This window comes from Bos indicus x Bos taurus, chromosome 9 (genome assembly GCF_003369695.1).
Source record: "Bos indicus x Bos taurus breed Angus x Brahman F1 hybrid chromosome 9, Bos_hybrid_MaternalHap_v2.0, whole genome shotgun sequence".
Lineage (NCBI taxonomy): Eukaryota > Metazoa > Chordata > Mammalia > Artiodactyla > Bovidae > Bos > Bos indicus x Bos taurus.
The window spans coordinates 31,670,304-31,677,250 of record NC_040084.1 but is presented as its reverse complement, the minus strand read 5'-3'; positions in this window follow the sequence as shown (position 1 = coordinate 31,677,250).

Genomic DNA, 6,947 nt, shown 5'->3' with positions numbered 1-6,947 from the left:
GATATAGCAGTGAATAGAGAAAAGAATAGTCATTTTATTAAATAAAATGGTTCAATTGCATACCCATGTGGGAAAAAGTGAAAATGATGCTTCATGTCATGCGCAAAAATCAAATTCAGATGGATTTTATATCTAAATGAAGATAAGATAATAAAGCTCACAGAAGATAACAAAGGAGAATATATTCATGGAGTTGGCAGAGAATTCTTAAAAAAGACACAAAAAGCACTAGTCATATAGGGAAAGATTGGAGTTCACTAAAATAACAGAAATGCACACAGCTAGGGGAATGAACAGGCAAACCACCACGAAAGAGTATATTTACAATACATATATTTAACAAAGAACTCACATCCTCAGTATAAAAGCAACATACAAGTTAGTGAGAAAATGATGGGTAACCTGATTTAAAAATGTTCATAGACAGAACATGCATTTGAAAAAAGAGGATATCCAAATGATCGGTCAACAATAGGCAACTAAATTGTAGAATATTAGTAAAATGAATAATATACAACAGTAAGAATATAGGAATTACTGTTACATACAACAATATTGATGAATTTTACAAGCATCATTCGATTGGAAGAAGCCAGACAAAATAAGATGTGAACTATAAAAGTGCCTTTATAGAAAGTTCAAGAATGTAACTGATGCAAAGAAGTGATTACCTTCGGGGAGGTTTACTGATGGAGAGGAAGCACAAGGAAGGATTCTAAGGTGTTGGTAATATTTCATCTTTTGATATGGGTGGTAGCTCCACATATGTGTTCACTTTATGAAAACTGAGTTTGACACATGATTTGTTGCCTCTTCTATGCATATGTTCAACTACAATAAAGAGAAAACTTAAAAAATGAGATAACATCCAAATGCAAAGCTGAACTTAAATCAGATCCTAATGGTATGTTTTTGGGACAATATAGAAAATTTAATTATCGTCTAGCTATTAGGTCACATTAAAACACTCAGTTTTTTGAGGCATAATGGTATTACAGTCTTTAAGGAGAACACTTTAGTTTCTATTAGATATAAACTGCAGCAATTATGAATAAAGTGCCATGATGTTGGCAGTGTACTTTCAAATGGCTTAGTAAAAAAAAATATAGTGAAAGCGTTACTCACTCACTTGTGTCTGACTCTTTGAGAGCTCGTGGACTGTAACCAGCCAGGGTCCTCTGTTTATGGAATTCTCTAGAAAAGACTACTGGAGCAGGTTGCCATTTCCTTCTCCAGGGGATCTTCCCAATCCAGGGACAGAACCTGAGTCTCCCACATTGCAGGCAGATTCTTTACTGTCTGAGCCACCAGGGAAACCCTAAAACAAATATATACACATATGTAAATATAGACTTAGTATGTGTAAATATGTATGTTGATAAAGCAAATATGGTAATATATTTAATATTAACAATTGTTGAATTTAGGCAGGAGGAATACTTATGATCAATGTACCAGTCTTTCAATTTTTATGTTTAAAAATATTTATCATAGTAAATTGAGTGGGGGAACTCCTAAAGCATTGGTTAATTTTTGTTGAGCTACATGTAGCTTGTGGGTTGGCGTCCTGTCCATTGACTCTACAAGTCAGAGCAGCGTGTAATGTTTTCTGTGTCCTCCCAATGGTGCTAGCTCATTTAACGTCCCCTGGAGACAGGAGACAAGACCCAGCCCAGCTGCCACCTTGTTTGGCCACTCACACCATCAGATGTCAGGTAGCCCCTCCGGGCTTCTCACTTACCACTCTCTCTTGGCCCTGCCTTCTCTCCTTGGGTACTGCCTTAACTTTTCTTCAGCCCCTTTTCATGGCCACACACAGTTCAATTTCATTGTTTTGGTACCAGGAAAGAAGAAACAAGGAAACTGAACAAATGTATCACCCCAATACACTGGTTTTTGTTATTATTGTTTAGTTGCTAAGTCACGTCTGACTCTTTTGTGACCCCATGGATAGTAGCCGGCAAGGCTACCTCTGTTCATGGGATTTCCCAGGCAAGAAAACTGGAAATACATTGGAGGAGACTCTAGTTGAGCAAAATTAAAACAATTCCTCTGTAGGAAGCAAGAGCTTCCAGCACTGAAGCTAAGAACTGAGCTCCCCACCACAGGTGAAACATGTGTATATTCTCAAATTGCCTGTTAGAAGAGGAACCCCAGGCAGAGTCATATGTGATCCAGCTGTATCAGAACAGAAGAGTGAAAGTATGTAAGACGGTCTTCCTGTAAAGGAGAGAAAATCCCTATTACTTATAAGAGGCAGAATGAGGATTACGCAGAGACAAGACACCAGCTGGCTGCCTCTAGAACGTTAATGGAGCACTGCAAGGTGTGAGCAGACAAAACCCTTGCCTCTTGTGAAGGCGCCGTGGCAAAAAGAGGAAAGGCTTCAGTACTGGGATCTTGCAATGTAAGTGTAGAGGTCCTGCCTGCAAGTATGAGATTGTTTATTCATCCTAATTTCCCCTATACACTACTGAAAGACACCAGTAAGAGTTCACCCAATAAAGATAACATTTTGATGCCCATCCTTCACTCTGTTTGTTTTTTTTTCTTTTTTTTTTTTGATGTGGACCATTTTTAAATTCTTTATTGAAGTTGTTACAATATCTCTTCTGTTTTGGTTTTTCAGCCACAAGGTATATGGGATCTTGGCTCCCTAACCAGGGATCGAATCCACACCCCTTGCATTGGAAGGTGAAGTATCAACCACTGGAACACCAGGAAAGTCCCCTTCATGCAGTTTTAAATATTTCAAGATGGACTTTGGAGCCAGCATACCTAACTTTAAATTTAGGCTCCACTGCTAATTTATTAACGACAGGACTTTTACCCTTCTGTGTCTCCATTTTCTTATTTATCAAATGAGGGGTATTATTAGTATGTACCTTATGACTTGCTTTTATTTCTAAATTAGTTAATATTAGTGTAAACTGCTTAGAGTGCTGCCTGACTTAGGCTAAGAGCCATCACCTGCAGATCATGGTGATGGTGACAAGGAGGAGGAGGACAAGGAGGAGGAGGTGAAGGTGGAGAAGTTCATGGGCATTATCTTCCCTTCAACAATTCTTTCTTACCTAGTTCTATTTCTGAAACCATCATTTCAGCCTCTGATCCCAAATCTGGGTGTCACTGTTGACTCTGATTTTTCTCTAAGGTATCTAGGACTTAATCATTTGGTTGGCAAGCTCTGTCGACTTTTTTTTTTTTGACGTTTATCATATCTCTTACTTTATTATCAAGACCTTCACTCTAACTTTGCTTCTTATCTGAAAAATTGGCAGTGACTTCTTGGTCTTGCTGTCCCTCTAGTTCCCTCTACTCCATTATGTCTGTACAACACCATCAGCTTGGGTAACGTCAAAGATTGTTCAAAACCTTTCAGTGGCTGCTCATTTGCCTGTCAACTAAGCAAATATTCTTTAATCCAACATCTGGGGCCTTGGGAAATTCTGACCTGCATTTCTACACTTAATTTGTTTTGTTTATTGATGATCACTGAATGCTCTATTCAAACTAGATTTTCAGTTACCTGACCTGTTCTCAGTTTCAGATTCTGCTACTTTTAGCCATGTGGTCTTGGGTTTCTTCTTTTGTAAAATGATGATAATAATAGATCCTACTTGGCAGTGTGGTTGTGTAGATTACAGAAGTTATTGTCTGTAAAGGCTTAGCACAGTTCCTAATACAAGAGTGCATGCATGAGTGTTGTCGCTCCGGTCGTGTCCGACTCATTGTGACCCCATGGACTGTAGCCTACCAGACTTCTCTGTCTATGGGATTCTCAAGGCAAGAATACTGGAGTGGGCTCTCAGCAAATGCCAGTCATGAGGATGATGACTATAGTTAACATTGGTTTTTACATAAATGTTCTCCACCTTTTTCCTTTGGACAAAACACTAGCCATCTTCAAGTCTTAAGTCTTCTCAAACCCCACCCATTTATAACATATTTTCTTACTCCCTCCAACCAGTTACTTTCTCTCCTTCCTCTGAACCCTCATGTGCTATTTCCTTTGGAACTTATATTTTTCCACGTCCTACAATTATTTTTGACTTTTAAAAACCTTTCCTGCAGCCGTCCTCACTCAAAAACCTCACAACAAAAACTCCCCAACAGACAATTTGCCCCTTGAAGAAGGGATCATGGCTTAACTCATCTTTGCATCCCTTGCAATATCCAACATGATCACATCCTTGGATGCTCCTTTAATTGATAATTTAAGTTTAATTGAAAAATTCAGTTTGCTGGATTACCTGTCAATACTACTAGAAATCCAGTATTTTGAGACGATAGCCATAGAACTAGTGTTCACTATTTTCTTAGGTCCCAATCTCCTATAGGGCACCTTTTAATAGGAAGGTCTACCCTAGGACAACCATAAAATTGTGTTGTCCAAAATCCATCAAGAAAATTTTCATATTTTATATTTCCCTGTTAAGAGATAAAGGTTAATCAACTGGAGAAATTAGAACATTACTGATACTCCTTTATACATATTGGGGCTCATGGAAGGACTGTGCTAGATATTTCTCAGTGTTTAAGCTGTGAAGCTTGCCGTCTGATCCTATTTTTTAAACTCTTTCCCAAAGAGGAAATTTTCTCAAGCTTACCTTTTTTCCCCCCCTCCTTTATTTTTCAGTATGGTCATGTTTTTCACTTGAGTGTGAGGCAGTGGAAATGTCGATTCATAACCTCACAAGTTCTCTGAGTGCAATCTGAAACTGGTCTCTGGACACAGAGGGCAGGGAGGCACTGGAGAAGGAGGCAGGTCACTCCTGATTGGTGGTGGCAGGTTTAGGAAGCAAGGGAACTTCATTCCAGGCTTGTCTTAGGTGGCCACAGGACGACCAGTAGATCTCTGCACCCCCACCCAGTCAGAATCTTAAAAATTTACACTGAAGCCTTAACTGGGCTCAGTCTCTTATACTGTTCATATGATGTCAAAAGCATGTTACTCTCTCAAGGTTTCTCCATGAAATAGCACAGTACTGTTTGCTGGAGCAGCCATGAAGAGATACCCCATGCCCAAGTTAAGAGAAACCCAAGTAAGATGGTAGGTGTTGCAAGAGGGCATCAGAGGCCAAACACACTGAAACCATACTAACAGAAAACTAGTCAATCTAATCACACTAGGACCAAAGCCTTGTCTAACTCAATGAAACTAAGCCATGCCTGTGGGGCAACCCAAGATGGGCGGGTCATGGTGGAGAGATCTGACAGAATGTGGTCCACTGGAGAAGGGAATGGCAAACCACTTCAGTATTCTTGCCTTGAGAACCCCATGAACAGTAGGAAAAGGCAAAATGATAGGATATTGAAAGAGAAACTCCCCAGGTCAGTAGGTGCCCAATGTACTACTGGAGATCAGTGGAGAAATAACTCCAGAAAGAATGAAGGGATGGAGCCAAAGCAAAAAGAATACCCAGCTGTGGATGTGACTGGTGATAGAAGCAAGGTCCAATGCTGTAAAGAGCAATACTGCATAGGAACCTGGAATGTCAGGTCCATGAATCAAGGCAAATTGGAAGTGGTCAAACAAGAGATGGCAAGAGTGAATGTCGACATTCTAGGAATCAGCAAACTAAAATGGACTGGAATGGGTGAATTTAACTCAGATGACCATTATATCTACTACTGCGGGCAGGAATCCCTCAGAAGAAATGGAGTAGCCATCATGGTCAACAAAAGGGTCCAAAATGCAGTACTTGGATGCAATGTCAAAACGACAGAATGATCTCTGTTCGTTTCCAAGGCAAACTATTCAATATCAGAGTAATCCAAGTCTATGCCCCAACCAGTAACCCTGAAGAAGCTGAAATTGAACGGTTCTATGAAGACCTACAAGACGTTTTAGAACTAACACCCCAAAAAGATGTCCTTTTCATTATAGGGGACTGGAATGCAAAAGTAGGAAGTCAAGAAACACCTGGAGTAACAGGCAAATTTGGCCTTGGAATACGGAATGAAGCAGGACAAAGACTAATAGAGTTTTGCCAAGAAAATGCACTGGTCATAACAAACACCCTCTTCCAACAACACAAGAGAAGACTCTATACAGGGACATCACCAGATGGTCAACGCCGAAATCAGAGTGATTATATTCTTTGCAGCCAAAGATGGAGAAGCTCTATACAGTGAGCAAAAACAAGACCAGGAGCTGACTGTGGCACAGACCATGAACTCCTTATTGCCAATTCAGACTTAAATTGAAGAAAGTAGGGAAAACCACTAGACCATTCAGGTATGACCTAAATCAAATCCCTTATGATTATACAGTGGAAGTGAGAAATAGAATTAAGAGCCTAGATCTGATAGAGTGCCTGATGAACTATGGAATGAGGTTTGTGACATTGTACAGGAGACAGGGATCAAGACCATCCCCATGGAAAATAAATGCAAAAAAGCAAAATAGTTGTCTGGGGAGGCCTTACAAATAGCTGTGCAAAGAAGAGAAGTGAAAAGCAAAGGAGAAAAGGAAAGATATAAGCATCTGAATGCAGAGTTCCAAAGAACAGCAAGAAGAGATAAGAAAGCCTTCTTCAGCAATCAATGCAAAGAAATAGAGGAAAACAACAGAATGGGAAACACAAGGGATCTCTTCAAGAAAATCAGAGATACCAAAGGAACATTTCATGCAAAGATGGGCTCGATAAAGGACAGAAATGGTATGGACCTAACAGAAGCAGAAGATATTAAGAAGAGATGGCAAGAATACACAGAAGAACTGTACAAAAAAGATCTTCACGACCCAGATAATCACAATGGTGTGATCACTGACCTAGAGCCAGACATGCTGGAATGTGAAGTCAAGTGGGCCTTAAAAAGCATCACTACAAACAAAGCTAGTGGAGGTGATGGAATTCCAGTTGAGCTATTTCAAATCCTGAAAGATGATGTTGTGAAAGTGCTGCACTCAATATGCCAGCAAATTTGGAAAACTCAGCAGT